Source organism: Pithys albifrons, chromosome Z (assembly GCF_047495875.1).
Source record: "Pithys albifrons albifrons isolate INPA30051 chromosome Z, PitAlb_v1, whole genome shotgun sequence".
In the NCBI taxonomy this organism is placed as follows: Eukaryota; Metazoa; Chordata; class Aves; order Passeriformes; family Thamnophilidae; genus Pithys; species Pithys albifrons.
Window position 1 is genome coordinate 56,679,487 of NC_092497.1, and position 15,108 is coordinate 56,694,594.

Consider the following 15,108-nt stretch of genomic DNA (forward strand, 5'->3'; position numbering starts at 1 on the left):
TTAACATGGAAAATATGTGAGACCACTGATTAGTCACATAATCACTGATTTCCAGGCTGCAAAATAGTAGCAGAGCCTTTTTATTTTATATACACAGTATATATTATACATATATATATTTTAATGTACAAAATTTGCACAATATGGATCAATAAACTTACTTTAAAATCAAAGGCGTATGTTATTATGCAGTTAGAAAAGAATGACCCCCTGTCCAAGGGTATGAATTCCAATATTGTCTAGGATTGCAAATTATCTCGGAATTACAGTCAGTATTACTTACTAGAAAAGCAATGTTTAAATAAACAAACATTTCTTTTGTGGGTTGTTGACTTTCTAGAGATAAATGGTCCCTGCTGATGGGGATAAATTGGATATTTGTATAAAACTGAAGTATTACAGTTGGTAGCTCACAGAGTCATATTCCAGAATGACTTGAATAGCAGAGTCTCCAAGGACTTAACTCCTGGAACGCAATCACTGCATACTTCAGAGAGGCTTCAGGATTGCTGCAACTTCCCCTTCACTGGCAAAGGCTTTTGTGTTCAGCTCACTGTGCAGAACAGCAGTACTGGTTTGCTGCAAGAAAACCCAGAGAGATTTTGGCACTTCACCGAATGACAAAGAGATTACAGGCCTAGGGTATGACTTACCCCAGTATATGGGGTGGTACTGGGAAATAATTTTTCACCAAGAGCTTTTGCAATTGTGGTGCAAAACCTGAGGCTTTTGTTCAGGGAAATGACAATGACAGGGACTGAAAAAATGCATACAGAAAAGAGTCTTTCCTGTGGTCTTCATGCAAATGCTGTTATGGAGAGCATCACACAGAATTCATAATCAGTTCAGTGTTTCCTCCATAAATCTACAGATATGCTTGTTTCCAGCCTGAAACAAGATGTCTGAAGAGGATTTACACCCCCTATAATCTAAATGGAGCACTAAGGGGAAACTAAAAATTACAATGCAGTATTTCTTAATGGTATGGTTGGTGAGGATTCTAGTCAAACCATCCAACTAAGACATTGATGACCCCAAAGTTCTCTGACATTGTCTTTGTTACAGGCCAGATTTTCCTTATACAGCCACTGAAGTCTGCAAATCTGTGGTCCTTATCAGGGAAGCTTTGTGTTACCAGTCCAGAAACTTCATGCACATAAGAAAATGGAAGTGTGGTAATGGTTTATGATAAACTGAATTAACTTCCAAGGAAACAGTGCAAGACACTGATTAAATAAATAAGGAAGTGAAAAATGTAGTTGATTTCTACTTTACTGTGTTTTGAATTGTCCCAGACTCTCCAGTCTGCAACAGCGTGCACCAGAATTCAGGTCTGATGCTTTGCAGAATGTAAGACACGAGTATGAATTGGAAAATTCAACAAAATACTGAGATTTTGTATAAATAATGAAGATTTCAAAAGCTAATGGTAGAAGAGACAAGAAAACTTCTGGTATAGTAAATACAATGAGCCAATTAAGGTGCTCTAGATCGAATGCTACTGTTTAATTCTGACAGATCATGGTTTCTTACTGAAGCAAGCAGGCAGGAATTTGTATTCAATATGGAATAATTTAGTACTTCTAAACAGTTCTGAACCATAATTTTTCAACTTGCTGTATTGACCAGAGAATTTTTACAGTTATGATAAAATCTGTACATCTCTGATCTTCTGTGAATTAAACTAAATTAAACCTGCTTTATGAATTGATTGGTTAAAGTGGCCTCTGGGCATCACAGATAGTCTGCCTGTATCTTAGTGATTTAATAAAGAATTATGTTTAAAAGTAAACTCTACTAAGAAGCTACAGGATAAGGGGCCATAGTAATTGATGACACTTTAAATCTGGTACTATACCCAAGATTAAAGATAATAGAGAACCATCATAATTTAAAGTATTAGAGAGCAAGAAATATTATTATAGCAAACTCTCAAACTTCAGATAACTTAAGTTCTAGGCATACTTCTAAAGGACTATTGATTATAGTTAAATATTACAGTTAATTCATTTCGTCACCATATATTGCTTTATATAAACTTAGAGATGCCAAGGACATTACTGTTCATGTGTGTGATGCTTTTCATATATTCACTTATCCCTTTCTGTCAATAAACCTAAGCTTTAGTTCATTTTTCTACTGATTGTGATTGTGTGTACAAAAAAGATAGATCATGTCTATCAAACTGCTCTGCTAGAGAAAACTGTTATTTGCAGTCCCTGATAATGATATTATTATCAGCACAAGCATGAAAGCCTATATGTAGGCAGAAGACAGTGTTTTTTAATGACACTTAGAAACACAGAATGTGACAATTATGGAGTGTTTGCAGTTGGTAAGATTGCAAGCAGAAATGTTTTAATTGAAATATTCCATTGTGATTATTTTATATGGAAATAAAACATGATTTTTTTAGACCAAATACAAATGAGGCATTTTTGTAATCTAAGTATTTTGATATTTTTATTTTAAATAGCAGAAATGTACCCAGACTGTCTTTTTTTTAAATTATAACCTGTAGAAATGTGACTGAAGAAACTGCTATCTTGTTAAATCTTTCTCTTTTTAAAAATATTTTTCTGAATACAAGGAAATCATGTGATCCATGCCATCCCAGAAAATTGTTCAGTGTAGTTGCAGTTTCCTTAACAGGCAATTGATATTTTACACTCTCCTACTGACATTTATGTGACACTTCTAACTTCCTGTGTCCTAAAGTGAAAAGGAAATAAAAAGTCTTATTAGAGGGCATGAGAATTTCTAAATAATTAATGTGTTTCCTTGATTTGGATCAGTTAGTTTAAGGCTTATTTATTTATTTATTTATTTATTTATTTATTTATTTATTTATTTATTTAAAGATTTATCTGAATGGATCCTTCATGAATAACACTGGCTTTGAGCAGAACCTCCTGCAGATCATGCTAGAAAAAAACCCATATTGCTATGATACAAGAAAGGGCAGCAAGTACATTATATTTCTACCACCCTCAAACAACCATGGATATCAAGAATAAATAATGACATTTTTTACACTGTATATTTACTTAACAGATTAACCTATGAACACCCACTTTTTAATGAACAATTCGCTCCTACCCATTTGTCAGTGGTGTCGTACCTATATTTCTGGTTTGGTTTTATTTGGTTAGTTGGATTTGTTTGTTGAGTGGGGTTTTGGGCCTTTTTTTGGCTTGTTGGGGCTTTCTTTTGTTTGGGCTTTTTATTAGTTTGTTTAGTGTGTTTTGCTTTTTTGTTTTTCCAATTTCCTTTCTGTTATTTCCTTTCTTAAAGCACTGAAAACCAAAATCACATGGAATATGAAGAAGATCAGTATCGCAGGTGACCTGGCGCCAGTTGGAATTTCCAGCAAGATTCTTAGACTTTGCTGGTGCAGGCACACCAATCTGTTTGCAGGTTCTTCTCTGTAAAATCTGCCTGCCTCTCAGCATGCTAGCAGTTGTAAATTTAGAAGGTATTTAGGCCCCCATAGAAAGCTAATAATCTTTAGACAAAATAACTCTGCCAAAAATGAAGCGGAGTTTTGCACTTGAGAACACAAAACTCCTGGCAGCATTACAGTCAAAGCGCTGTTGTAGCTGATTACTTGCTACCTATTTAATAAAACACTCCACCTAAGAGACTTCCTAGTGTCTTTCTAATGTGCTTCATGTTTTGTTTTTCTGATTTTTTTCCTAGTATCTAATTCAAACTTACCCTTTGTTAGATGGAATCCATTCCCCCTTGTTCTGTCACTCCATGCTCCTACAAAAAGTCCTTCTCCATCTTTCTTGTGGGTTCTCCCTTCAGGTGCTGGAAGGCTGTAATTAGGTCACCCTGCAACCTCTTTCTCTAGGCTGATAAAAAACAATTCTATCAGCCTTTCCTTATAGGAAAGGTGCTCCATCGCTCTTGATGACCCCTTTCTGAACTTCCTCCAACAGGTGGATGTAATTCCTCTGCTGGGGACCCCAGAACTGGATGCAGCACTGCAGGTGGGGCTCACCAAAGTAGAGGGCAGAATCCCCTCCCACAGCAGAATCCCTGCTGCCCACCCTGTTTTGGATGCAGCCCAGGACAGTTCGCTTTCTGGGCTGTGAGTGCACATGGATGGAGCATGTCCAGCCTCTCACCCACCAGAACCCTCACAAGTCCTCAGTGGAGCTGCTCTTGATCTGTTCATTCCCCAGCCTGTATTGATACTGGGGGTTGCCCCAACTGAGGTGCAGCTCCTTCCATTTGGTCTTATTAAATCTCATGAGATTCCCATGGGCTCGTTTCACAAACCTACCCAGGTCCCTCTGGATGGCATCCTGTCCTCCTGGTGTGTCAGCTGCACCACTCAGCTTGGTGTCACTTGCAAACTTGCTGAGTGCACTGGATGTCTCCATCTGTGTCATTGGTGAAAATTTAAGTAACTGGGAGAGTTCTGGGAGGGGGAAGGGGGGCCAGTCCAGGGTTGGTAACAGCTAGGCCAAACCTGCGACACACTGGTCCCAGTATGGACTCCTGAGGAACACCAGTTGTCACTGATGTCCAGTAGAACTCGGAGTCATTGTGGTTGTGACCATCCAATCGCACTCCTACCTATCTAACAGTCCACTTATCAAACCCAATTAGAGAGAAGGATGTTGTGGGGGACCATGTCAACGGCTTTACAAAAGTCCAGATAAATGACACCTATAAGCCTTTCCTTGTCCATTGGTGTAATCCTTCCATCACAGAAGGCCACTGGGTTGGTCTGGTAGCACTTGCCCTTGGTGAAGCCCTGCTGGCTTCTCAGATCACTTCCCTGTTCACCATGTGCCTTAGCAGAGCTTCCAGGAGGATCTGCTCCATGATCTTCCCAGGCACGGTTGCCATTGAAGACTGAGGCAAAAGGGTTGTTCACTACCTCAAGCCCACTCCTCATGTGGGGGTAGACCTTACCTTTACCAGTGGGGGTAGACCTTCTTTGACCTTCCTTTTCAGTTGACATACCTGTGGAAGGCCTTCCTGTTATTCTTTGTATTTCTTGACAGGTTCAGCTCCAGCTTTGCCTTTCGCACCCCATCCTGACACAACTGAAGTTTGTCTCTATACTCCTCCCAGGTCACCTGTCCTTGCTTCCACTGCATTTGCTTTTTTCCCTTTAGTTTGACCTGCAGGCTCTGACTCAGCCATGCTGGTCTCTTGCCTTGACAGATTTCTTGCTGCTGGGGATTGCTATAGCTCTTGTACTCTGTGGAAGACAAGAATGTTTACAGAAACACACATGCCTCAGAAACTTAAAAATCCTCTCATGAAAAATAGAAATATCACATCACCTTTTCCTCATCCCTGTTCTTATATAAAATATCTCTGCACTTGGATAGCAGAAGTCACACTCTACCTGCACCATGACCTTTGATAATTATCACTTGTAATTCAAGTTACTCACTCACTCTGAAAGCCTGTTTTATTCAAGACAGATTCTGAACTGCTCACCTTAGAGAAAGAAAAGACTTATGGCCCCTATGTGTAAGACGGGTTGGGCTGCTTTGAGCCTCTGAAAATAAGCAGGTGGTTAAACTGGTTACAGCCCAAGGTCCCTATGAACAGCTGGTTTCTCTTTGCATCACAGGACCATGTTCAGAGAACATTTCAGTTTATTGTCATGGGCTCTGCGGTGAGCATTTTTGCATGTGGATCACTCTATTTTGTATATACTTTGTTTATTAATAGTTTCTGTTACTGTTTGTTTTTCTTAACCTCATTGCTGTTTCCAGTAAATAGTCCTTATCTCAACTCATGATCTTCAACATTTGTGCCTCCAATTCTCAACTCTGTTCCTTCACAGCAGGAAGTGGAGGGAAGGGGGAGAGAGAGAGAGAGATATGTGGTTTTGGAGAGTCTCAATGGGGTCACTGAATTAGGGAATACTATTCCTAAACCATGAAAATAACTTAAGATAAAACATAAATGTAAATTTCACCAGAGCTGATTGTGGGACAGTTTTAACAGTTTTTCCACTAAGGCCTTGCTCCACTTTCTAAAAAAACTGTGCAGTGAAGATGGCAGGTTATCACTGCGTAACAGCAGTTAGGAGGCTTGTGAGGAGGAAACACAACTAAATACAGACCATGTCATAACAAACATTACAACATCCAGGCCAGTCTGTATTCTCAGAACTCTTTCTTACCTTTTTACATCCCCTTGTCCCTCTGTAATGCCTTGGCTCACTGTACCCAGGATGTCAGTCAGGCACCTGGAATGAGGACACACAGGAAATTTCTCTTCATAGGCCCTTTCTTTACTAACGTCACCTGTACTGCCACCAGCCTCCTCCTCTTCAGAGCCTCTCAGAACTCAAGAGCAGGATGCTGTTTATTAACCCCTATGATTTCTTCCAGAGAGAGAACAAGGAACCTGCATGCAGCCCTCTGATGCAATAAGCGAAGGGAAGAGACAGAGCTGATAAATCAGGCATAATAAATATGCACACCATATTGAGGAAAGGAGACTGATGATGCCTGGAGGTGCAGAAGGGAGGGCCAAAGCTATGAGCATCATCACCATCTACTCAGCTTTCCTGCAGGCAAGAGAGGCAACAGCAGTGGGGACTGGCCTCTCATACCAATCCAAAACAGACTTTTCTATATGTTAACAAGAGTTGATAGTGGATTATATTGGCTTGTAATAGGCTCCTGCTCACCGCAGTAAAAAATTTTTTTGAATGCTATTTTTTATTTCATTAGAAATAAAAATTTCTAATCACTATTTAAAATTTTACTTTGAAATTTTTATCATGAATGACATACATATATAGAAGCTATCACAAGTTTCTCAGGGGCAGACAATCATTTGACGAGATTAGGATACAAAATTCTGATGGGGTATGAAGTATGTTCTGAAAAGCAATCCCTACCACAGGCATCAATTACAGTCAACATATTTCTGCATTATTTCCATCCACAGAGAAAACTTATGAAAGACATTCTCTCACTTTTCTCCTAAATCTCTTCTGATACCACATGTTCTCTTACATCAGAAAAAACAGGTATTACAACATTCATTTAAAACTGACAGATAATTGTTAAAGGGTTGCAAGTTTAATTTTCTATCATAAAGTATCAGATTCAAATACATGAATCAGTATTTTCACCAGTATTAAAAGATCACAAAGATTTTACCTTTTTAAAGATACTTTGAAGCTTTCTGAGAGGCACTTTTAAAAAAAAAATTGCACATAAGGGACTATATTTTTAATGTGTTCATTTACACCCCTTTTTGTAAGCACTCAGCTAATCTATTTGAGATGGAAAAGATGGGTGCTATGACTCTTGAGAATCTAATTTAGCAATGTCATCTGTCATTAGTTTCATTTTAAATTTGTCTGTAAGGAACCTGTACATTAAAGAGAGTTAGAAAAATTGCCAAAGACACTCCTGACTCTTTCATATTGGAAAAGCTGTTAGTGATAAAAAGGGCTGACATAGAAGAGGAAGTTCACTATAGCAAATTATTTTCCATAACAAATTACTGTAAGTATTACAGCATTTAATCACACAATTTAGGACTGAAATTTTTGTAGGTATTATTTATAGCAATTATAGATTTGCTTTTCTGCAATAATATGAGTATCTAGTGAAAGAACACAATATAAATGTACAAGACACTCTGGCAAGTTTACCGCTTCAAACCCCATGATTTACAGTATGTCTAATTCTTTTTACACTGTCTAGACAGGGCTTATTATGAAATTTTCTGCACTCTTTAAGGCTCTGTTTTCTGGATGCATCTTGTTTGATATGGCACACTTCAGATGCTCTTTTGCTAAACTTTTACTTCTCAAGAAAAGGTTATTGAATAGAAATTCTTTTTCTGTCTGTATTGCATTTCACTGTTGACATGTGACGCCTCCAAATATTTACCAATAAGTGTTATCAGTAAACAAACATTCTCCATATCTTCAACTGTTACTCCAATATACTCTGCTCTTCGTTGTGCTCTTAACATGTATTTGAAGACAAAGAGTAAGCTGTGATAAAAGTCCAGCTGTAAAGCAGTTTCTTGAGACTCTGATTCATTGGTATAATCTGTATCTGAAAACATTTCTAACTCATTTTTATGTTGAAAACGAGTTGGCTTTTTTAAGACCACCATCTGTTCTAGGACTACAGTAAAATTTGATAAAGAACTCTGTCCATCTTCAAAGAACAGTTGCATCTAATCTTACGAGTATTAACAGAAATTAGGTGTGTGCATAATATCGAGAATCTAAGTCTTTTAGATTTAACTCTGGAAACAGTCCAGACAGTTCTAATACAGAAAATCATGGTACCATTTCTGTAATTGATTTCACTGTTGTATTTTTATTGGTCTTAAAAAAAATCTTTTTTCGGGAGGGGCAAGGTTGATGACACAAAAAAACCAAACCCCTCAAAACCCAAAAATCTTTAGAGGTTTTATTTGTTGTTTGATTTTTTTTCCCCTCCAGTTCATAAAAATAATGTTTTGGGAGTCCATCAAACCCCTAAACAGTATACTTTGCCATTGACACAACATATTGAATTCTTGATGTTTTTGCAAGAAAAAATGCAAGGAAGCAAACACAGAATTTTCAGAAACAGGCAAACATGTAACTTTAAATTGCAAATAGTCATGCAAACCGAGAGTACTTGTATGTGGATATTACCAGTAAATTTCTGCCATCTAATGACAGTCATAAATGTAAATCTCTACAATGAATACATTAGATTTTTAAGAAGCAATCAAAGTGGGAAGCAGTCCTGTTTAGTTTGAAGCCCAGTTCTTCAACCCTTTTCAGCAGCAGCCATCAGACATTGTTAAAGCATCAGGAAACAGACATATGGCCACTCATCCTTACAGGGAATATTAAGTGCTTCCAGGAAGGGACAGAACTCCCATGGGTACATCAAGACAGATTTTGCTGAGAGCAGCACATCTGTGCAGCTGCGCCTCTGTGTACACTGGAGCAGTCTGGAAATGAAATGAGCTGGCGCCATGAGAACAATTAATATATTGTGCTCACAGTGGCTCCTTCTACTGGGACTACTTTTTGTCCTTTTGCTTATCAGTTGGCCAGGACATAGCTATGACTTCTGGGGAAGAGAGCAGAAGATTTTCAGGAAGCACTGTGGCAGGCAGTGTTTGCTATCAGCATGTTTTTACATCCACCCAGACACAGTGTGCCTCTGGGAGGTCTACACTGTCTCTCTGTGACAGAGGCAAAGGTTGCAGTGGTCCACAGGCTCAAAAACATGTAGGTACCAAAGACCTGGATCAATTCAATTAAGAAGAATAAGCAGGAGAACATGATACAAGGTCATCCATACCAAGGCATGATACAAACTGCGATCCCTTCTATCTTTCATGTGTAGGTAAACAGCCTAGATACTGCTAGAAGCTGTTGGATCTAAAGATAAATGTGACAATAATGAAAGAAAAATTCTGTTCACTGGAATACCAGAAGACACTGGAGATGAAAACTTGCTAAAGAAACATTTGCTCAGACCAGTAACAGGAACTAATTTTAAAATCCTTAAGCAAGTTTATTGCTGCTATAAACTACTGAATCTTTTATAGTTGTATATAAAATGATTTCTTCTTTGAAACAAATTAGCTGGTCTACCTGCAGAAACTTGCCATTACAATAAAAGCAGTCTTTCAGCCAACCCAATTTTACAAAAGCACAATAAAAGAGCAACGTTTATTGTTCTTATTGTTCCTCTGCTTAAAATAAGAAAGCAAAAAACACAGTATATAAAATGCAGTCAGTTTATTAGCAAGCATCACCCCAAAGTCCTATTCCAAAAAGAATTCAAAATTCTGTGATGCATTCATAAGTTCATGGTTTAAAAGAAAAAGCAGAAGTTTGGGTTTTTTTAGCATCCTTAATTATTTCATGTTCTAGAACACAAGAAATTGATCCTGGCACTGCCAGAGCCTTTTGGTACTACAAGGAGGAAAGATAATAAACAAATATGAAAATATAATACTAAACATAATGAAATTCCTCAGTCCCTTGAGGGCATTTTGCCAAAAACTTGTACACAAATATAATAAATGATTTTAATTATGATGAGCATTTTTTGCAGGAGTGCCAAGACAAAGACAACATAGCACAGTTTTACTTCAGTGGCACCAGATACATTAGTCTCTGGCTCTGTAATTGCACATGGACAGGAACTACCATTCCGTGTCTCCTCTGGGGCACACCTGTGTGCAAGCACTGGAATTCCATTCAAAACCTGGTTTCAAGACAGTATTTCGTCAAACTTTGGAAAGATTCCTTACCTTCAGAATGTAGATACCATTTTTACGTTCAGGAAGTCCTACTATCTTTTTCACCAAGTGTTCTTTAAACACAGTAGCTCAATTAGTTTGATCCAGAGATAATGAAGACATTTCGAACAACAATTATGTAGATTTATACCTAGATTTTTAAAGGCACAACCTAAAGATGCACTCAGTTGCTTTCTAAAAAGTAGTCAAGGACCAATCTAGAGCTAATTGTACATAAATGTAAAAGGCATAATTTTTTCTTTTTCTTAGAAAAGTTGCAGGTAAAGTGAAATGAAATGTGAGTAATTCAGATATGTATGGACTCTGTGAGACTGAAACAGCTACCAGCAAATAATGGTTGGAGACACAGGTGCTGCTGAGTGGTAGGGAGGAAACACTCCCCAGGAGTTCACACAGTAGCTCCCCAGACTTTCTCACAGAACGCTAGAGATTCACCTGGGAACAGCCAGGATGTTTTCATCAAAACACTGGACTTGTGAGATATGGACTATAACTAATTAGAAGTGTAGCTTAATGGTGTGAGATTACTTCAGCCAATTAGCATGTAGCTTTGACCCTGTATAAACCATCTGCAGTGTATCAATAAAGGGCTAGGACATTCTACCTAAATCATACTGATTGTCGTGTGGTGTCCTTGATCCTCACTGAAATATCATTTAAAAAGTTATACATGTGTTTTTTTACAAAATGTATCTGTAACTCCTTTGCAGATCACATTCTGTTTTAATCCTTCACAACAGTCTACAGTTAGTTTGCATATCATCAGGAGAGGAGTCATTAAAAGAGACCAATTACACTGAGGTTTTTCAACCGATTGCTCAAAAAGATTTCTGATCTATGCAAGGGTAAATATGGAGATATTTGGACAAAGATGTTCTCAGAAGAGCACAAGTAATAGTGACTATGATGTGGTTTGGAGACCTATAGAATTGGACAGTGCTATTCAGGGTGTAGAAGTTTCACATGGCTTACAGGGGCAGCAGGCAGCTTGCACCTGGGTAGCCTCTTATCTGAGCAAAGCATCGTGAGAAGGAGCAAGGCCTGATTTCCAAACCCCCTCCCGAAGTTTTAGGCCTGTTTGCTCAATCTTTATCACTAAGCATGTTCTATTCTCTTTACCATGATGCTGGAGGGGTTTTTTGATTTTTCAATTTTCATATTTTGTAGATTTTAGGAACACAGTAAATGTAATGCTGTAGATTTTAGTGAATTAATATTCAGCAGCTTGTAGCATAAAGTCCTTCTATCTCTACCCCTGCTCCAGAACAGGCAGCTAAGATCTGCCAGCTATTTAGTCTCTTTCTCAAGGTGCCACATTAAAGAATATCAGAGAGAACATAAACATGGAGCAGTGTGACCCGAAGCCCTGGAGAGCATCCAAAGAACCTTTGTGTGCTGAAGAAGAGGAGGTGGATGAAGACAGAGGGTCCCAATGACCCCAGCCCCAATTCAACAGGGGTGGGAACTGGGAGGGGACGGAGGTGGAACTGGACATGTGGACAGTAGTGATTGGATAGATTATATTATAAAAGCTATATTATATTATAAAAGCTATATATATTAGAGCTTACGCACGCACGTCGATGTATTCCTGGATGAGCGGGGTTGCTCATTAAAGTGCCTGCCCATTATCTTATCTCCTACAAAACTTGGCTCGGAGTCTTACAGACTTTTACGGCAACAACCAGGACTTGGTTATCACCGAGTTCATTGTACCGTAAACCAGAGGCAATAAATCAAGTAGTGGTAGACATATGAATAGAGCAAAATGGTAGAGATCCAAGATTTTAGAGAGTTGAAGCCAAGGTTTTACAAGTTTTACAGGTCATCTCATTGAACAAAGAAAAGGCAAAAGTCCAGCAGTGATGAAGATGCTTCAAGACCACCCTGAGGGATGAAGTCAGGAGACCACTACCCAAATTTGAATTCAAAAGGAAAGCTCCACCCAAGATTCCGCCTAGTCATTAATATGGAAATTAGAAGGTGTTAACTATGGATTTAAGACTATAAAATAACTTATTTTCCACAAACAAGTTAGGCAAGTTTTTGTCCAGTATGAACTGGCTTGCCTCCAACGTTGTCAATAAATACCTTGCTGCTATTAGAATAAAAAATCCCTTTCTCTTAGCAGTTCTTTTGCAGCATTTTCACTTATCACATGGTCACTTCTAATGTCTTCATTTTTCAAGATCACCTGAAAGTCATTCCACAAGGACTTCATGAAGTTGGACTTGATGATCCTTGTGGGTCTCTTCCAACTCAGAATAATCTGTGATATAAACAGACTCATAGAGATGAAGGAAAAGGGAAAAGATTTGCACTGTATGGTGCCCAGGAAGCTCACACTGACATTTCAGTTGAATGAGAAAACCGAGACAAAGACAAAATACACAGAGCTTCTAAGTGCCTTTCTCTGAATTACTGTTTCTTTTCCTGATGAAAAGACCCCTTCCCAGACATCCTTGACACTGACATAATCTTGTAAAGTAATTTCTCTGCTCTTTCAACTCATCTGCAAGGCCTATTTTATCAAATTCAAAAAAAAATTGGCCAATTTTGTTTTTCGCAGAGCTAAAAGTCAAGTAAGGTAGATTTACTTTAATGGACAATTTAGCAGTCTCAAGGACTTTCACTAGCACTCAAGTTCTTTCACCTTCTGGGTGTAAGATATGAAAGTGAAAAGTTCCTTATTTCCTTTGTAAGTGAGAAAAGTTCTACAATTTGCACTCAGAATGGGGAAATATAACCCTAAGACACGTCTTGTACAAGGTGCTGTGTACCAGGATGATCACAGAACGTCACAAGTTTTTAAAATTATTTTTCCTGTCTTTGTCTCCAACCAGTAAATTAGACAATTACAAACATATACTCTTAAAAAATCAAAAAGTGACTGTCAAATCAATTTCAATGTGCAATTTCAAACTTATGTCACATTTCATGAAAGAATTGTTTTATAGCTCTCTCAAAGCAAATTTTTGCATACAAACTTGAAGTTTATTTATACCTGACTTGAATACTGAAGAAATCTATGCATTTCAATGATTAAAACAACAACCAACAAAGAAATATACAAAGACTTTAATAACTGTTTTTATTTCAAACAACACAAATTGCTCTCCCTCTGTTTTTCATAACTCAAAAGCTACCTTACTTTGCTTACTGGAATAGCATTAACTTCTCATTTACAAAAAAAAAAAACCCTAACCCCTTCAAAAACAACTATCCCTGACCATAGTGCACTAGAAGGAGATTTTAAGGATCGTAGTTTTGCCAACAGAGCATTTTAAAATCCAAATATTGTCATGACACAGTCTTTACTGATCAAGGCAATCCTCTTTCCTTTTTCTCTCATGTTTTGCATCTGACATGCAGTTTACCATGCGGTATAGAATCATAGAATGGATTGGGTGAGAAAAGACCTCCAAGATCATCAAGTCCAACCCTTGGTCCAACTCCAGTCCCTTTACCAGATCATGGCACTCAGTGCCATGGCCAATCTCAGTTTAAAAACCTCCAGGGAAGGGGAATCCACCCCCTCTCTGGGCAGCCCATTCCAATGCCTGAGCACTCTCTCTGCAAAGAAATTTTTTCTGCTCTCCAACTTCAATTTTCCCTGGCAGAGCTTGAGCCCATCGTGCCCCCTTGTCCTATTGCTGAGTGCCTGGGAGAAGAGACCAAACCCCACCTGGTCAGAACTTCCCTTCAGGTAGTTCTGACAGTGCTGAGGTTACCTCTGAGCCTCCTCTTCTCCAGGCTAAACACCCCCAGCTCCCTCAGCCTCTCCCCACAGCACTTGTGCTCCAGTCCCTTCTCCAGCCTCGTTGCTCTTCTCTGGCCCTGCTCCAGCCCCTCAATCTCTTTCCTGAACTGAAGGACCCAGAACTGAACACAACACTCAAGGTGTGGCCTCCCCAGTGCAGAGTACAGGGGAAGGGTCACTGTCCTGGTCCTGCTGGCCACGCTAGTTTAGATCCAGGCCAGGATCCCATTGGCCTTCTTGGCCACCTGGGCACACTCTTGGCTCCTGTTGAGCTTCCTGTCACTCAGTCCCCCAGGTCCCTTTCTGCCTGGCTGCTCTCCAGCCACTCTGTGCCCAGCCTGGAGCGCTGCAGGGGGTTGTTGTAGCCAAAGTGCAGGACCCGGCACTTGGCCTTTTCGAACCTCAGCCCACTGGAATCAGCCCATCTCTCAAGTCTATCCAGATCCCTCTGCAGAGCCCTCCTGCCTTCCAGCAGGTCGACACTCCCTCCCAGCTTGGTGTCATCAGCAAATTTGCTGATGATGGACTCAATCCCCTCATCTAAATCATCAATAAAGATGTTAAACAGGACTGGACCCAACACAGACCCCTGGGGAACACCACTGGTGACTGGCCGCCAGCTGGATGCAGCTGCGTTCACCAGCACTCTCTGGGCCCGGCCCTCCCGCCAGCTCTTAATCCAGGAGAGGGTACACTTGTCCAGGACAAGGGCTACCAGCTTTTTCAGGAGTATATGGGAGACAGTCTCAAAGCCCACATCACCCTCAGTGTGCAACCCAGTACTTTTACACTTTACACAACCCATGCAACATGGACATTTCTTTAGGACAGTTTAACAACCGTGGACATTCTAAAAGGTATCTCTCCTTGACTTTCAAGTATAACACTTTTCTCTGTCATAAGTCACTGTACTGGAAGGAAGTTGGACTTGTCAAGAGAAACTACACCTCAAGGGAATTCATGGGGTAGAAGCAGCTTGATATATATTAGGAGTGGGAGGACCTGAATCAGTCAAGTCGTAAATCATGGAAAAAGATATCAAGAAAGTTGACTCACATGTT